The sequence below is a fragment of the Marmota flaviventris genome, chromosome 12, assembly GCF_047511675.1.
Source record: "Marmota flaviventris isolate mMarFla1 chromosome 12, mMarFla1.hap1, whole genome shotgun sequence".
NCBI classification, from domain to species: domain Eukaryota; kingdom Metazoa; phylum Chordata; class Mammalia; order Rodentia; family Sciuridae; genus Marmota; species Marmota flaviventris.
This window is the reverse complement of record NC_092509.1, coordinates 102,357,257-102,376,147: the sequence shown is the minus strand read 5'-3', so window position 1 is coordinate 102,376,147 and position 18,891 is coordinate 102,357,257. Positions and strand designations below refer to the sequence as shown.

The window sequence follows — 18,891 nt, the reverse complement described above, 5'->3', positions numbered from 1 at the left end:
AGGTTTGTGGCTCAGGGGTGGAGCAGCTGCCTAGCACAGGTGAGGCACTGGGTTCAATCCTCAGCACCACTTAAAAAATAAATAAAATAAAGGCATTGTGTTCATCTACAACTAAAAGTATTTTTTTAAAGAGAGAGAATTTTAATATTTATTTTTTAGTTTTCGGCGGACACAACATCTTTGTTTACATGTGGTGCTGAGGATCGAACCTGGGCCGCACGCATGCCGAGCGAGCGCGCTACCGCTTGAGCCACATCCCCAGCCCTAAAAATTTAAATCTTAAAAAAAAAAAAAAAAAAGAATGTGACAATGAAATTGAGCCAAAGGATGAGTAGTAATTTACTATTACAGCAAACCTTTCAGGCAGTGGACAGCATGCATAAATTCTCCAAGGCAGGGAGAAGTGTGTTGTGTTTAAAGAACTGATATCAATCCAGTTTGACTGGGAAAAGTATAGAAATTCAGAGGGAGCTTAGCAAAGATGATCCTGCAGAGGTAGGCAGATAGACCTGGGAAGCCAAAGTAGGAATTTTGAACTTTATTTTAAGATTTTCCAGGTAATATATACAATGTCAAATTAGTTTACACTTTAAGGATATGCCTAAGATTTATAGTTCAGATAATAAGCATGTTTTAAATATTGCACAGAACATACTAATATTGAAAAAATTATTTATTATTTACATGGAATTCAGTGTTTACTGGGTATCCTGTATTCTTATTTGCCAATCCTGGCAACCCTATTTCCTATTTTGAAAGCAATGTGTGGTCTGAGAGGCCGAGGAGGAAATTAGTCTGTAATTATAGAGTGGAAAATGTACTGGAGGCAAACAAAAGAGCATGAGAAGGTCATTATCATCCCTCTTTCTCAAAACCGCCTCTTCTTTTGACTTAAGAAATCTCACTCCTTTTCCTCCTATCTCTTGACTGGGTGCTTCTCAGCCTCCTTTAATAGCTCTTTAATATCTCCATTGGATATTTAAAAGTTGATGTTCTAGGAGGACAAAACGAGACTTGCAAGCACATGGAGCAACTTGTTCTCTTATGTGTTATTAGTGGGCATGTGAATGCTTAGAGAAGGATTTTTTGCTGTTTTGCTTTGTTCCTCAGTGCTAGGGATGGAACCTAGGGTCTTGTACAAGCTAAGCAAGCGCTCTACCACTGAGTTATGATCCCAGCCCTTTATATTTTCTTCTGAGGCCAGATCTTGCTAAATTGCCCAGGCTGGCTTCTGTGATCCTCCCTGCTTCAGCCTCCAGAGTAGTAGGGAATACAGGAATGGCGCCCCCAGGGCCAGCTAGTAGTTTCTTACAAGCATCTATGATCCAACAATTCCATTTGTGGGCCTAGATCCAAAAGAATTGAAAGTAGAGTCTTGGGTCATTGCACAATGTGTTCATTGCAACATTATGCACAACATCTAAGAGGAGGAAGCAAGCCATTGTCCACTGAGGGATGAATGGATAAAGAAAATGTGCTATTATATATACACAATGGACTATTATCCAACCTTGAAAAGGAGGGAAAGTCTGTCACATGCTATCACATAGAGGAGTCCTGAGGATATATGTTTTAGTCAAAAGACCTGACAAGAACAATTTTAGAGGGGGAAAAACTCATTTTGGGCTCACAGTTTCAGAGGACTTGTTGGTAAAGAGGCTCCCAGAGCGCTTCTCTTCCAGGAGCTCAGGTCCATGACGCACTGAATGGCGTGAACTTTGAATGGTGCGGAACCATCACCTCCAATCCCGGTGAATGGCACAAACTGTGAATGGCACAAACTTTGAATGGCGCACCTCCAATCCCTGAAGTGGCGGAAACTCTCGGCCAATGAGGAAGTGACAGCCTACTCTCCCGGCTCCTCCTCACCCCGCGTTGAGCCCAGGAATATCAACACCCTGTTCATGCTCGCCCTCTCTCAGGACCCCCTTCTCTCCTGCGACTGGCCACTACGATCCCCAGAGGTAAACGGTTGTTTGGGCTTGTTGAGTTCACGGAGCTTTTCCGCCGCTCCTGCAGGTCTCAGTTTGTAGTTAGCTGGCTCCATTGCTCTGGGCCCAAAGGAAGGCAGAAAGTCCTGGCAGAAGGGTGTGGTGGAGAAAGCAAGCCCGGACATGGCCACCCAGCAGTAGAGAGAGAGACTACTAAACTCAGCTCACAAATTGTAAACCTCAAAGACACACCCCAATGACCCACCTCCTCAAGTCACACCCTGCCTGCCTTCAGTTACCACTCACTTAATTCCTATTAGTAGATTGATACACTGACTTGTTAAAACTCTCATAACCCAAACGTTTCACCTCTACACTTTCTTGTGTTCTCTCACATTTAATTTTTTTGGGAACATCTTATACCTAAACCATTACAGTATGTAAAGTAATCAAACTCATCGAAATAGGAGGTAGAATCATGGTTGCAGGGACTGGAGATAGAATGGAAAGTTGTTTAATAGGTATAGAGTTTCAGTTTTGTAAGATGGAAAAAGTTCTGAATATCGATATATAACAAAATGAGTATAGTAAACACTACTGAGCTGTAAACTTAAAATTTATTAGGATGGTAATTTCTCTCTCTCTCTCTCTCTTTGCATAGTACTGGAGAGTAAATCCAGGAGTGCCATACCACTGAGCAATATTCCCAGTGGCCCACCCCCCAATCTTTTTAGAAATAGGATTTCACTAAGCTACCCAGGCTAGCCTTGAACTCATGATTCATGCCTCAGTCTCCTGAGCAGCTGGGATTATAGGCAGGATGGTAAATTTTATACTACTTGATTTTGTTAGAACAATTATATATATATATATATATATATATATATATATATATATATATATATATATATATATATATATATAAAATTATAGAAGGATCTGTAAATCCTGTCCAAACAAGGAAGTTTCTTGGCTCCTTGAGCAGCTTCTGCAGATTGTAAGTTGAATTTGCCCAGTAAAAAGGCAAAAGAAAGCTGGGCATCTTAAGCCCAGTGGCTCAGGAGGCTGAGGCAGGAGGATCATGAGTTCAAAGCCAGTCTCAGCAATTTAGCAAGGCCCTAAGCAACTGATACTCTGTCTCAGTATAAAATATAAAAAATGGCTGGGATGTGACTCAGTGGTTAAGCACCCTGGGTTCAATTCCCAGTATCAAAAAAAAAAAAAAAAAAAAAAAGGTGGAGGCGGGGAGAAGTCAGACATATTTAATCCAGAAGTAAATTCCATTTAACAGAGAACTTGCAGGTCTATAAGCAACATTTTTCTTTTCATGTTAAATTAGGATGCAGAAGGAGTCATTGTTTTGGTTTTTTTTTTTTTTGCATTAATAATCATTGAAGGGCTGGGGTTGTAGCTCGGTGATAGAGCGTTTGCCTAGCACGTGGGAGGCACTGGCTTTGATCCTCAGCATCACATTAAAAAAATAAATAAAATAAAATAAAGTTTAAAAAAGTACTCATTGAAAAAAATTATGGAACAAAATAGGTGAGAGTTCAGATCAGTATGATGCATAGAGTGGATCTTCTTGCTGTTATACAAATAGCAAAACATCTATCTCCAAACCTAGGAATTAATGGGCAATCCAACTTCTGGATATTTTCTTAAGAGAAATGACAACATGTGTCTATAAAGATTTAGACAAAAATGTTCATAGCAGCTTCATTCATGATGGCCCCAAACTGGAAATAGCCTAACTATCCATCAATAGGAAAAAAACTAAATAAACCATCATATATCCACCTAAAATTCTACTCATCAATACAAAGGACCACACTAATGATAAATGCAATAACATTTTGCTGAGTGAAAGAATTCTTATACACAAAAGAAATATAGCCAAGCATAGTGGCTCACTTATAATCCCAGCTACTTTGGAGCCTGGGGCAGGAAGGTCTCAAGTTCAAGGCCAGCCTGGGCAATTTATCAAAGCCATATCTCAAAATAAAATTTAATAAAAGGGATGGGGATGCAGATCAGTGCTCAAGGCCCTGAGCTCAATCATCAGTATGGCTAAAAATGAAAAATAAAAGCACATGATTCCACTTATACAAGATTCTAGAACAGGCAATCTTTGGTGGAAAAAAATATCAGAACTATGGTCTCCTTTGGGCAGGAGAGGGTAGTGGTCAGGAGGGTCATGAGGGAATGTTTTAGAGAATTTTCCTATATATTGATAGACGTCTTCAAATCCTGGAAGATTAATATTATAAATCACCATTTTATAAAAATAAAATTAAAAAGGGCTGAGGATGTAGCTTAGCAGTAGAACATTTGCCTAGCATGTGTGAAATCCTGGGTTCAATCCTTAGTACCACAAAAATAAATGAATAATACCATCAATATTTTTATGTGCTTCAAATATACTGAAGTACAGTCTGTTTCACTTGAAGGGAATAATGTACCTATCTTCTTTTAAGGGGAATCTTCAGCACTGTCTGCTAAAGCAAGAGCCCCAGGCATAAGAATAAGTGGATATATTTGTTCCTCTTGATTCTGTCACCATGGTCACCACCAACTGGACCAGGGAAGTGCCTCTAACCCAACAACAGCTAACTATTGGCTGTCTGGCTTCCTATGAGGCAACCTGGGGCCAGAGCTTTGCCCTCAGGTCCTCAGCAACAATCTGTTTTTTGCACTATAGATTTAGAAGGTTAATTTGTTGGTAGTAGGAACAAAGGCAGTCACTGAAAGAAACAGACACAGAAAGAAAAGATATAATGTCAATAGCTAAGTACTCAGGAAATATGAGCACATTCTTGCTGTAGAGGGTTACTTAATTTGTGCTGGATCCTGAAGAAATTTCCAGTTCAGAAACCACAGTATAGTCTCTGTCCAGTTCAGCTGGACTCAGGTTCCCAATTTTCCTTTGTGATCTAGTGATCTTGCCATTTTCTGTTTTCTTGGTTAGCTGAGACTTGTGGCTAAGGTTTGTCTTTATTTTCTTTTTGAAAAGTTTCCCTATGTATGCTTCTTTCAATAAACCATATACTACCTTGTATAATATGAATATGCTTATGGTTTTTGCAACCAATATAACAACCTAAAACAATTTTAAAATCATCCTTATATATTTCCAACTCATCTATACGCATCTTGTGAGATAGAAAAAGGTAGGGGTTAGTCCTATAATTTAAAAAAGACATTTAAGTTTCATAAACTAAGCTACATCCTCAGCTCTTTTTAATTTTATTTTTATAAAATGGTGATTTATAATATTAATCTTCCATTAGCTAAAGGTCACTGAGACAGGTGACAGGGCTAGGACAGAGTCCAGATGTTTTGATTTTTGTGTCAAGTACCCACTAGCCTATTCTTCCTTGATTCCTTATGAACATACAAGCATACCCACATCGTTAGTGACTTATGTGGTAGGAAAAGAGATGTTCAGGTGTATGAGATATCAGATGTTCACTACTAGGTATCTAAGTGTTCTTTCTGACACTCAAGTGGGAAATTTACATTTCTGGGAATATTTTATGATAATGACTCTCTTTTGGAACAGAGGAGAGATCAAGTTGAGACAACAGTCAGATATTCCACAACTGAAAACCAGACACATCTATGTATCCATCCAATCATTCATTCAGAAATGTTTATCGGAAAATTACTCTGTGGTGACAACTTGTTAAACTCTAGAGATACAGAAATGAATGAGACATCATCCCTCGTCCACAAGAACTTTTAAGCCCGCAAAGAGGGAGATATATAAGTAGCAAATAAATAACAGTACAGCATGAGAAGGTCAGCAGAACTGTGGGCACAGCGCATCTGTGAAATGAAGACAAAATGAAGGTTTGGTGAGCTCTATGAGGGTGGGTGACAGGGAAGCCTTTCTGGAAGAAACAGCATTTGAGGTGGGTTTGGAAAGTAGAATAGAAAAATTGATACTTAATGATTAAAAAGGGAAAGGATACAGCAGAGAGATTTTTAAAAGAACTCATAATGTGGAGGGAGAGAATGAGGAGCGGTTTTGGCAAAAGCAAGAGGGGCTCCCCACTCCCACCCCCATACTCAGCACAACAAATAGGAAACTCTAGGGAAAAAAAAAGGATGGGCCCAGCCTGTGCCATGTGCCTATTTTTATAGCTGAGAAAATGGGGACTTTGGTTAGTAACTCCATGGAGACCATGTGAAGCCAGAGGGGGTTGGGCAGACAAATCCATGCTTATGATCATATGCTACAGTGCCTTTTAAAACCACACGCTCACCATTTTTTTTTTTTTTTTTGCCTTTTAGGTAAAATGTATTGGAACTCATTTTTAAACAATTCATTGAACATCAGCAATTTTTAAAGGTATCAATAGCAACTAATCTTAACTGGATGTTCACTGTGTGTAGGCATTGTTTGAAATGCACTAACTTAAAATTCTGATGGCAGCCTTATGAATTGGAGTATTGCCAAGAGATCACACATCAAAAGAGCAGTAGAAATGGGAACAGGGCCTTGGCAGTGGGGTCCAGAATCTGGACACTTAGGCCTTGATGCCAAAGAGGAGGAGGAAAATCCACCTAATAGTGCTGGATATGCAAAAACACACTTCCAGTTCCAATTTAGACTGAGTGAAGACTCTGGAGTCAAACCAAAAAATCAATTTGGTCTTGAATGTTCAGAAGACATCGAGGATTCAGAAATGTTTGTTGAAGATCAGAGTAAATTTTTTAAAATTTCCAAATTACCCAAGGAATAGATTGAATGCAATGTATTTCAATATCTCAGAGCAATGTTCACACACAAAAAAAGCATATTCCTAGGGCTGGGGCTGTAGCTCCGAGGTAGAGTGCTGGCCTAGCATGCAGGAGGCCCTGGGTTCAGTCTCCAGCACTGCCCCTACCCCCACCCCCCAATAAAAGGCATATTCCTTTTTGGTATTAATCCAAATCTCCCTTGTATCACAAGTAATTTTATCTACTTCAGGATTGGAAACTGTCTTTGTGGCGCTGAGGAAAAGCATCAGGCCAACCGTCAGTGAAGTCAGAAGTTCCTGTTCGCAAGATCTGAAGTACTGCTTGAGATTTGGTGACACCCGTGGACACCTCTTCCCTCAGGTTCATATGACCTGTCCTGCACTCCTTTGTTCTTCACACTTGCCACCACCCCATCCATGTGTCACCTCACAAGGTAGTCTGAAAAATGATCTATTCATCTTTCTCTAGCTGTCCTTAATGACTTCAGAAAAAAAAAAAAATCTGAGAGGCCCTTTCCTTTTGGAGGAATTCCTGGTGATTGCCATGGGAAAACAAATTTGTAGTCAAAAGAAATCAACAGAAATGAGGAATTAACAAGGATTCACAAAACTTTAACAAGTTCAACAAGTTATTCCTCACATTTTGCCAAATGAGTCAGTAGTCTGGGGTTACACTAGTTTTCTCATCATCTTACCTGGTACTTGCTTTTGCATAATTGTTATTTATTGAGAACTTGTGTGCTGGGCCCTGGGTGAATGGTTTTTCATATAGTCACTCAGTTGGTATCCTATTTCAAGTAAGGACACGGGCACAGAGGGTTCGCTGCTGGACTCAGGTGACTGCTGTCATTTGGATGGTAAATGTCTCTCAAAGGCCCCATGTTTTGGAGTGGTGGTCCCCAGGAAGGTGCTATTGGGAAGTTGTGTAAACTTTAAGAGGTGGGCCTCGTGGGAGGTCTTTGGGCCGTCTGGGACATACTTTGAAAAGGACTGTGGTACCGGGACTCTTTCTCTTTTTTTCTTTGCTACCTGGCTTGTGAAGAGGTGAGCTGTTCTGCTCTGCCACATTCCCACCATGTGTTACTTGCCACAGGCCTAGAAGCAAAAGGGTCAGCCCGTCATGAGCTGAAATCCCCCAAATTACGAGCCAAAATAAACGTTTTATCTTTATGAAAGATATTTGTTACTGTGACAGAAAGCTGACTAACAGTGACTTAATAAATCACCATGAATCATGAGACATGATTCATGAGGCCACCTAGGTCTAAAGCCTGTGGCTTTGTTGGTGTAGCCCAAATCAGGACAGATGGTTTTCCAAGTGGAAGTGCGTAATGGTTTTGCAGGGGGCCTGTGTGGAAGTAAGGCTTGGAGCTGACCACTCTGACAGGCTTTCTTTGGCAGAATAGTCGTCAGCTTTGGAGATTCGTAAACTGGATTTTCTCAGTTACCGAGAGATGATGAGGATCTTGAAGGCAGTTCACTCTGACCACACTCATTGAGCACTGGTAACAGCCATATGTCATGAGGCATATTCTTTTTTTTTTAATAAAGATGAATTTTTAAAATTTTTTGTAGTTATAGACGGACAGAATGCCTTTATTTTATTTGTTAATTTTTATGTGGTGCTGAGGATCGAATCCGGTGCCTTACACATGCTAGGCAAGCACTTTGCCACTGAGCTACAGCCCCAGCCCAAGGCATATTCTTTTCCAGTCTGGAAACTCATGTTCTCTATCTGGGACTCACTCTTCTTGCTATCAGGGAACCTGGAGAACCAGGAAGTTTATTAGTGCCACACAAAGGAAAGAGACAAATCTGAGGATAATGTTGCCTTCAGGCTTTGGGCATAACTAATGAAACATTTCTTCTCCTATATCAAAGAACACGACCTGTGGTCCTTGTTCCCTGATCTGAAGTCCTTATCCATGGGTCAGGGATAGAATGTAGACATGTCTGGTATTTATATCAGTAGTTCTCTGGATGTTATCAAATTAAAAACTTCCTTATAGTCTTGCCTCTCTTTGAGTAACTAAACTCTATGAGATGCAAATGTATATGAAGAACAGTCCTTGCCCTCCAGGAGGTGATAGCCTCAAGTACATGAGACCAAACATGAAAGCTGAGATCATTGAAAGCAATCATAGTGGAGGGATCTTTGAAACTGATCAGAAACCGGGCTGGAGTTGTGGCTCAGTGGTGGAGCGCTTGCCTAGCTTGAGTGAGACACTGGGTTCAAGCCTCAGCATCACATAAAAATAAATAAAATTAAAAAATAAAGGTTTAAGGGCTGGGGCTGAGGCTTAGCGAAAGCGCACTTGCCTGGCATGTGTGAGTCACTGGGTTCGATTCTCAGCACCACGTAAAATAAATAAAGGACTATCAACAACCAAAAAAAAAATTTTTTTTAATAAAAAAAAATAAAGGTTTAAAAAATTGATCAGAAAACTTGAGAATGAGTTGAGTTACCCTAGTGATGTGAGGGTGACGAAAGAGCACACATTTCCAAGGAGAACAATGCCACTGAGCAAACCACAGGGCAGGTGTGAGGGGTTCTGGGAACTGAAGACCTGCTCCCTTGGAAGAGGAATCAGTGTGATGGGTGTGGAATACAGCGTCAAAGCGTGTTCAGGGAGGGTGGCCTGGGTCTACTATGGTAATCCAGATCTGAGCTCTGAGAGATCTGACCCAGGCAGATGGGAATGCAAGGAAACATTTTTAGTCCTCATTATTAGTAGGAGTGACATAGAAGAGTGGGTTCGAAATAACTCTGTGGCTTTTCCTGTGCCCACTGATGTTTATGTTTACCCGACTTTCCTCCCTCCTTCCTCCCTTCTGTTTCTTCAAACTGGCTTCTCCCACCCACACAAAACTATGAGAAATAAAATCAGATCAAGTGTTTTCTAATAAACTACTTCTGGCCAGTTTATAATGTTTATCTCAATGGAGAAAGAGTCTCAAGAATCAAGGATCTTCATGGTTGCTTTTTGACCATCTTCTTTAATCATCGAGTCTATACTCCCCTCCTTTCATTTTTTTTTTTTGTTTGTTTTCCTTTTTGATATTTAGGTATCCAAAAGCAAAAAGGCTATATTTCCTTAGGCTTCAACAGAATTATTGTGTACTGACTTCTTTTATCAATTGCATGTTCACCTGAAAATCTGTTTTGATTCTTCTGCAAACAATGATAAAGATAACTTGAAATTAACACACCATCTTTCATTCAGAAGATCCCCACATTCTTTATGATGTGTTCTCCTGTTATTATTTTATGTAGACATACTACATTCCCTTAGTGCCTTTCATCTGAGGACCACAAAGGGTAGAGCAAACAGTAATTAATTCTTACAACAACCTTGGGGAACTATAATTTGTATGTGTATACAGTAGATGAATCACCTGAAGGACCAGCAAAACACAGCGTTTGTGGTAAGACGAGGCTTGGTATGACTTAATGCATCAGCAACCCTGTCAAATAGTTGAGGGTAGGAAAGGAGTCATCATTTTTTAACTATAGAAAAAAGAAAGAAAGAAAGAAAAGAAAAAAGGGCCAGGTGTGGTGGTGCACACCTGTAATCCCAATGACAGCAAGGTACTTAGCAGGGTCTCAGTGAGACCCTGCCTCTAAATAAAATATAAAAAGGGGCTGGGGATGTAGTTCAGTGGTTAAGCACCCCTGTGTTCAATCCTCAATACCAAAAAAAAAAAAAAAAAAAAAAAAGGCTGGGGGAGTTTAAGTGAGAAAATATCTAAATAATGACTTATCTAGGTTTCTACAAAGCAACACTTGAATGTTTGCAGCAAATAACACAGAAAAAGAAGGAGGTGTTATAACCTATTAATAGCTACACCTTCAGTCTTATTGTCACTCCCAAGACAAGTGCTTTAGCAACAAGGCAGCCCTGGTCATTAGCTGAAGCTTTGATTTAGCATCAATGCAGAGAAAGTGTGCCAAGCCCTGACTGTCAACACTGCCTGCCTATATTTCCCCAGAGGGTCTCTCATTTAGGCGAGTAGCAGGCCAAGGCCTATTTAGCTGAAGAGATGAAATCTTCATTATTTTTATGTAGGCCTTTCTCTTTAATAAAAACAAAAATGAATGTAAAGAAAAACACACACAAAAATGGCCTCTTTCTTTTCTAAGCTGACTCATTGAACAATTGAGGACATATACCAACAAATGCTTCACCTGGTAAAACTGATTTAACACATTTTCTTTTTTGCGGGGAGCCCAACTTTATTTCAGTTTTTTAATATAAGAATTTTCAAATATGTACAAAATAGATGGAACAGTGTTGTAAAGACCCCACATGATCACCACTTAGCTAGCAATCCTCTCCTTGGCTCCTCTTGTTCAAAATAGCTCTATGAAGTGAACTCGGCAGAAGTTCTCAATCCCTTGGTTTGGCTACAGCACTGTTGTCTCAAAGCATCTGATGGAATCTTGAAAGCCAAATTTTAATTCAATTTATTAAAAAATACGTATATGTCAAAGGTAAACTTATGGGAAGATGAAAAAAACATGTCACAAAATCTAACAGTCTAAATCCTAAATCACGATATTGCCTGGCATTTATTGTCAAGCACCAACCACTTTGCTAGGTATCCGCCCCACATACCAATTAATTAAGTTAAAAAATAATATCATATAGTAACTATTGGTAACCCTATTTGAAAGGTGGGAAACTGAGACTTAGAGAAGCTAAGTGACAGACTCACAGTCAGAAGCAACAGAATTTGCAAGTTACATCGCCTGATTTCAAAGTCCTTGCTTTCTTATACGAATCATAGTGAAAGGTCCTACTAGAGCTCAGTCCAAAAGACGTGTGTTACTAATGTTACAAGGAGAAAGAAAGTGATAACCAATTTTTCTTTTTTGGGGGGAAAAACTAAAAAAAAAATTGTTACAGTTAAGCACTGGAATAATTAAGCAAGGAAATTAAGTCTACCTTACTTCATTAAAAAAAAACCCCTAGATTTCTTATCATGATCAAATGAATATGTAGATTGCTCAGCAATACAACAATTCACAGTAGCCATAATTGCATAGTGTGGCATTATCTAACCTTGTCCACTGTCACAGTGCTAAATCAGAAGTTGTGCAAAATAAATCACTGTGGATGCTTTCCCTACCTCCATCATCAGACAATTCCTCTGTAGTGCATTAGAATCTGAGTTTTATTAGCTTTGTCAGCCTCATCTTATCTAAACAATTGGATTTTATTTGACATTTAAAAAAATAAATGGCTTACAATTATCATTTTGTGTCCAGCTTCTATTGCTTAGTCATTTCTTTTAAAAATATTTCATTAGAGACAATTTTTTTATTTTAAACTTTTTTCATTTTACTCCACTTAAAGATTTTTTAAAAAAAATATGGAGCTGGGTTTGCGGCTTAAGTGGTAGCGCGCTCACCTAGCATGCGTGAGGCACTGGGTTCGATTCTCAGCACCACATAGAAACAAAATAAAAATATTGTGTTCACCTAAAACTAAAAAATAAATATTAAAAAAAATATTTTTTTAGGGCTGGGGTTGTGGGTCAGCGGTAGAGCACTGGCCTAACACGTGGGAGGCGCTGGGTTTGACCCTCAGCACCACATAAAAATAAATAAACAAAATAAAAAATATTGTGTCTACCTATTTTATTTATTTATTTTTATGTGGTGCTGAGGATCAAACCCAGCACTTCCCATGTGTTAGATGAGCGCTCCACAGCTGAGCCACAACCCCCGAGGCCCCTGCCCACTTAAAGATTTTAATCAATTTTGAACAACTAATAATAAAAATTTAAAAAAAAGATTTTAATCAAGGTATTGCATACATACAATTTTTAAAAACTCACATTAAAGATTTTTTTTTTTCTTTTTGGTGTACTTGAGATTGAACCTAGAGCATTCCACAATTGAACTAAACCCCTAGCCTTTTTAAATTTATATTGAGACAAAGTCTTGCTAAACTGCCCAGGCTGGCCTCAAATGTGTGATCCTCTTGTCTCAGATTCCTAAGTAGCTGGGTTTATAGGTGTGCACCATTGCACCTAGCCACATTGAATAACTTATAAAGACAAACTATCTTCTTGTCCTTCCCTTCCAAATGATCTCCCATTGATTGTCCCAGAAACACTCTTTGTTTTTCACCATCTTACCTATTTGTATATTTGTGACCATATACTTAGATGATACCTTTATAAAGGTATCACTTGATGTATTATATTTAACATTGTCTATGGACTTTCTGGCATCCTAGAAAGGGTTTATTTGTTCAACAAATATTGACGGAGTACCTACTGTATGTTAGATTTGCTCTACTTGCTTTGGGTGCCAGAGATAACAAAACAGTCCAATTCTTGACTGTCAAGTAGATAAACCCTCCCTCATACTTCTAGTAAGATTAGGGTCATGCACTGCATAATGACATTTTGACTAACTTTGGATTACATATATGACAGTGGTCCCATAAGATTATAATGGAGCTGAGAAATTCCTATTGCTTAGTGGCATTGCAGGTGTTGGAATGTCATAGTGTAATGTATTACTCATAGTATATTACATATTTGTGGGGATGTATAAACAAACCTACTGTGATGTCAATCGTATAAAAGTATAGTACATACAATTATGTACAGTATATAATACTTGATAATGATAGTAAACACCTATGTTATTAGTTTGTGTATTTTCTATGACATACATTTTATTGTTATTTTATAGTGTACACCTTCTCCTTATAAAAATGTGTGCTATAAAACAGCAGGCGATGTTCTACCAGTAGCAGTGTCCTACAACTTATGTCAACCTCAGCTCTTTAAAAAAAATTTTTTTGTAGCTGTAGATGGACAGAACACCTTTATTTTATTTGTTTATTTTATGTGGTGCTAAGGATCGAATCCAGTGCCTTGCATGTGCTAAGCAAGTGCTCTGCCACTGAGCTGTAGCCCTAGCCCTCAACCTCATCTTTTGATTGCAGAATCTCTTGTGCTGATTCAATCTTGTGTTGTTCTGCTCATCATAGGCTAAACTATACATATATGATACAGCTTAGGTGTGTAGTAGGCTATACCACCTAGGTTTGTATAAATATGCTCTATAACGCTCTCACAACAATGAAACCACCTGACACTTTTCTCAGAGTGTATCATATTATTAAGCAACACATGACTATATAATAGTTTTTATTTAAATCAATAATTTATTTATGTTATGTCTATGTAAATATTATTCACTACAGTGTTCAGACTGTTCTATAATTATTGTACTTTTTTATGCAACTCTTTTTTAAAACATTTTTTAAGTTGTGTCTTAGTGCATTTCTGCTGCTATGACAAAATATCACAGACTGGGTAGCTTACCAACAACAGAAACTTACTTTCCACAGTTCTGGAGGCTGGAAAGTCCAAGATCAAAAGAGATCAAAAGTTGCTGACATTTCAGGATCTGACATAGACCTTCTTGCTGTGTCCTCACAGGGCAGAAGGCAGAGGACAAAAAGGACTGAACTGTGTGCGAAGCCTCTTTGATAAGGGCGTTAATCCTAAGCACAAGGGAGGAGTTCTGGTGGCCCAATCCCTTCCCAAAGGACCCACTTCTTAATACTATTTGCTTGGAAATTAAATTTCAACATGCATTTTGGGAAAACACATTTAGACCATAGAAAGTTGTCACAACTGCTCAGTTAGAACCATGCTCCAGGGGCTGGGGCTGGGGCTGGGGCTCAGTGGCAGAATGCTCGCCTAGCACATGGGAGGCCCTGGGTTCAAACCTCAGCACCATATAAAAATGAAATAAAGATATCATGTCCAATGGCCACCTACAACTAAAAAATAAATATTTAAAAAAAGAACTATGCTCAATTTTTCACTAGTTTTACCTCAAATGTTCATATTAATAAAAATTGATCTATTTCTTGTTTTCCTAGAGACTCGTATGTGGATGATACTGTTGTGTTCCAACCTGTCTTGCCTGCTCTCCAGGCAGACTTCCTCAGTGTTGGATTGCACTGTTTCCTTGATTCCTTGTCTTTCTTCATCTCGGTGTATATCCCTGTTTTGTTGGAATCCATCCTAAGGAAAATCCAGAGAAGGATGAATGGAAAATAATTTTTTTAGGTGCTTGAGTACATGACAAATGAAGTACTTTGAAGTCCACGAAGGCATATTAGTCTTACTTTATTGTTTGGACTCTATTTTCTCCCCTAGCTCAAAGAGAAAGTCTTGAGTATTATTCTAGGCAATCGTAGAATAGGCATTTTTCTGCTTCTGTTAGGAATGTGTGTCCTGGGTAGTTCTGCAATATGCTACAAGAACTTTAAAGGAACAAACAATACTGGCAATTGGAAAATTCCAAAAAAAAAAAAAAAGAAAGAAAGAAAGAGAAAAAGAAAAGAAAGAAAGAAAAAGAAAAAAGGGGAAAAAAGATAAAAAGAACACAGACATAGAACTGTAAATCAATATATTTCTGCTGTGGGGATCAACCCCACCTATGTCATTTCCCCAGAAGCAGATGTAGAGTTGGGTGAGGAAGGTTTATTGGAGAATGTTCTCAGGGACATAAACTTTAAGGAGTAAGGGCCAGAGGGAGTAGTTGACCAGGGATGCAATCACACAGAGGCCTCAGTCGATCCCATAGGAAGCTCTGGAGTTGGATCTAGAGTTGTCCCACCTAGACATAGGAAGCCAGATCTTCATAACCTCACATTGGCCAACTGTTAAAACTAGCTAGTTGTCAACAACTAGCTCCAGGAGAGAGGCCTGACCTGGAGATGATCTGAGTAAAGTGTCTCTCTTTTGCTGATGACAATTTGTAAAGAGCTTTGCAGTTGTGAGTCAGCAGCCAACACACCTGGCAGACCACAGTGTCCACTATAATATATAAAGAACTTGTCTTCTTGAAAGTCCATGAGCTGAAATGTTGGCTCTTTGTTTCATTTCTCCTAGATACCTATGAAGAAAAAATGGACAATTCAGTGGCAGGAGTGAAATTATATTTGGAGTGAGAAGGAGCTAAGAACTGTTTAATCCAAAAGCTAGATAATTAGTCTCCAAGAAATAGAACAAATGAAATGAACTCTGAAAAGATTTAACTATTTTATTTGGTTTTGCATTTTGTGTATTTTGGGTGTACTAACTTTAGTTAGCAGTCATTCTTGAATTTTAAACATGAAGTGAAGGCCATTGTGTTTAGGTTTATATAGTATTAAATTGGGGAAAGTTCAAAGACAGTACTTTCAGGATTTGGGGGTTGTGGTTCAGCGGTAGAGCATTCGCCTACTATGTGCAAGACCCTGGGTCCAATCCTCAGCACCACATAAAAATAAATAAAATAAAGGTATGGTGTCCAAATACAGCAACAACAACAACAAAAAATACTTAAAAAGAAAAGAAAACACTCCGAATGTATTTCAACTGCTCTTAAAAGAGGAGGGAATTGTAGAAGTCAAAACTCCTCACCAAGCCAGTGCAGTGGTGCATGCCTGTAATCCCAGTGGCGGGAAGGCTGAGGCAGGAGGATGGTGAGTTTAAAGCCAGCCTCAGCAAAAGTGAGCAACTCAGTGATACTAAAATAGGTGAGTCTTTAAGCATATAGGAAAAAAAATCCCCATTTTTTGTACATTATCGCGATGTTTATAGAAGTAATATGCAATACTGTCCATCCTTCATTCTGTATCAAATTGTATCTATTCTTTTTTTTAGTTGTAGTTGCACAATATCTTTATTTATTTTTATTTGGTGTTGAGGATTGAACCCAGTGCCTCACACCTGTGAGGCCAGCGTTCTACCAACGAGCTACAGCCCCAGCCCTCAAATTGTATCTTGCTGTTGTATTTGTTATACTTTAAAGAAACAGTTGAAGAGGGGCCATGGTTGTGGCTCAGTGGTAGAGCGCTAGCCTAGCATGCATAAGGCACTGGGTTCAATACCCTGTACCACATAAAAAGAAACAAATAACATGAAGGTATTGTGTCCATCTACGACTAAAAAATGTTAAAAAAAAAAAAAAAAAAACAAGGCTGAGATTGTGACTCAGTGGTAGAGCGCTTACCTAGCATATGTGAGGCACTGGGTTCAATTCTCAGAACCACATATAAATAAATTAATAAACAAAATAAAGGTTCATATACAATAAAAGAAAACAGTTGAAGAATAAAGAATATCATCTCAAATGCTTACATCTCCAATCTATCCCATGGTTCCCTCTTCTGTCTAATTAAAGGCTATGTGTGGTTTTTTTTTTTTAATTTTTATTTTGTTGTTGTTATTGTACATGGACACAGTGCCTTTATTTTGTTTATTTATTTTTATACGGTGCTGAGGCCAGTGCCTCACACATGCTAGGCAAGAGCTCTACCACCGAGCCACAACCCCAGCCCTGAGCTTTTTTTTTTTAAACCTTCCGATAATTACATTATACTTCTTGAAAGTGACAGAAATTTAGTCACATCCTTTGATGTCTTTTGTTGTTGCTAAAAAGTCAATATTTTCTAGACAAAGATATGTCAGAAACATTCAAGACAAATAGCTAAGGGAAACAACAATTTGAAACTTTGAGTCCATTACAAACTTCAAATCTGTGGCAAACCCAAGTAAAGGAGGAGAGGGGAACTCAACAGCCTAAAGACCTGTTGTTGGAAGACTGAAGTACTGGGGTCAAATAATACAGAACTTCAGAGGAGGGAGGGGTGCGTTTCTGTCAGGTCGTGGCTTAGCTGGTTCCTTGTGACAAGACGCACCAGGAAGGCAAACAGCAGCCAGTCATGGCTGGAGCACTGAGCTGCACTCTCAACCAGCGGCTGAATCCAGCAGCCTGCCCTGAGAACCGAGGCAGTTGGCCTCTCTCCCGGTGAAGGCCAGGGAGACAGTTTAAGCCTCATCTAAGAGAAACTCCAGGAAACTCTTTCTGGACGTTAGGTGAGTTTGGACTCTGTTCCATATGCTCAGTGTTTCCTGCCTTTGTTGACACAGAGGCTCCATTACCTGCAATACAGAGCTATAAAATTCAACAGGACTTTAAGAGAGATGGTGAAAAATAAGCCTTCCTCCCTCCTCTGTCCAGCCTTTTCATTCCCTTCCCAGAAGTGAGCACTGTTTCCAACTTGTGGTGTATTTGCCTCAAAGATATTCTAAGGGCTGGCGTTGTGGCTCAGTGGTAGAGCGCTTGCCTAGCATGTGTGAGGCACTGGGTTTGATTCTCGGCACCACATAAAAGTGAATAAGTGAAATAAAGGTATTGTGTCCTACTACAACTAAAAAATAAATATTTTAAAAACAGATATTCTAAAGTGTTGGTTTAAATAGTTGATACTTTTTATTTTTACTTTGATCACCTCCTTGTCACTTGAAATCAATATGTTAGAAGATGGATTTAGTCTTATGAGTCCATAGTAAACTTTTATGAGTCCATAGTAAACTTCTGCCAGCTTTTTTTTTTTTTAGTACCCAGGGGTGCTTTGCTGCTGAGCCACTTCCTCAGCCCTTTTTGTTTTTTAATATTTTGAGACAGGTCTACTAAGTGGCTGAGGGCCTTGTTAATTTGCCAAGGCTGGCTTTGAACTTGTGATCCTTCTGCCTCAGCCTCCAGAGTGGCTGGAATTACAGGCATGAGCCCCCACTCCAGCCCTCTGCCAGCTCTTAATGATCAATTACTACTTTGTAAATTAAATTGTACAATGTGTGACTGTCCTTGCGTATCTCCTGGACCAGATTAATGTAGTTTTCAGAGGTTACATATTACAGCTTATTCGGGGACCAGGTAGGGAATAGAAATACGTAAAATGGCTGAGAGGAGCGAACTGGTAATTGACAACAAAGGCATTTCGAAGGCCAAGTTTATTATACACATAATAAAACTACACTATGTAGTCTTGTGGCCTTTCATTACAGTTTTTCCTTTTATAAAAGTAATTCCATATTTTTGATTGACATAATATTTACACATATTTACAAAGTATACTGTAATGTTTTTGATTCATGTATATATTGGGTAGTGATATATATATATATATATATATACATATATATACATATATACACACATATATACATATATACATACATACATACATACTCAGGGTAATTAGCACATCAATTACCTTTAAATTTCATCACTTCTTTATGGGGATTACATTCCAACCCTCTTTTTATTTTGAGATATATAATACACTATTGTTAATTATATTCACCCTGCTGTGCCTTAGAACATCAGAATTTACTCCCTTTATCAAATT

The 18,891-nt window shown here is 38.7% G+C and overlaps 1 long non-coding RNA gene across 1 annotated transcript in view; it reads right to left on the bottom strand.

The window, feature by feature from the left end:
* Positions 1-15,102: 15,102 nt before the first annotated feature.
* The window catches only part of LOC114092447 (uncharacterized), a 62,810-nt gene continuing 59,021 nt past the window's right edge, over positions 15,103-18,891 (bottom strand). The window contains exon 5 of the long non-coding RNA XR_003582723.2: positions 15,103-15,608. This is a non-coding gene — a long non-coding RNA (uncharacterized lncRNA). The remainder of the gene's footprint in view (positions 15,609-18,891) is intronic.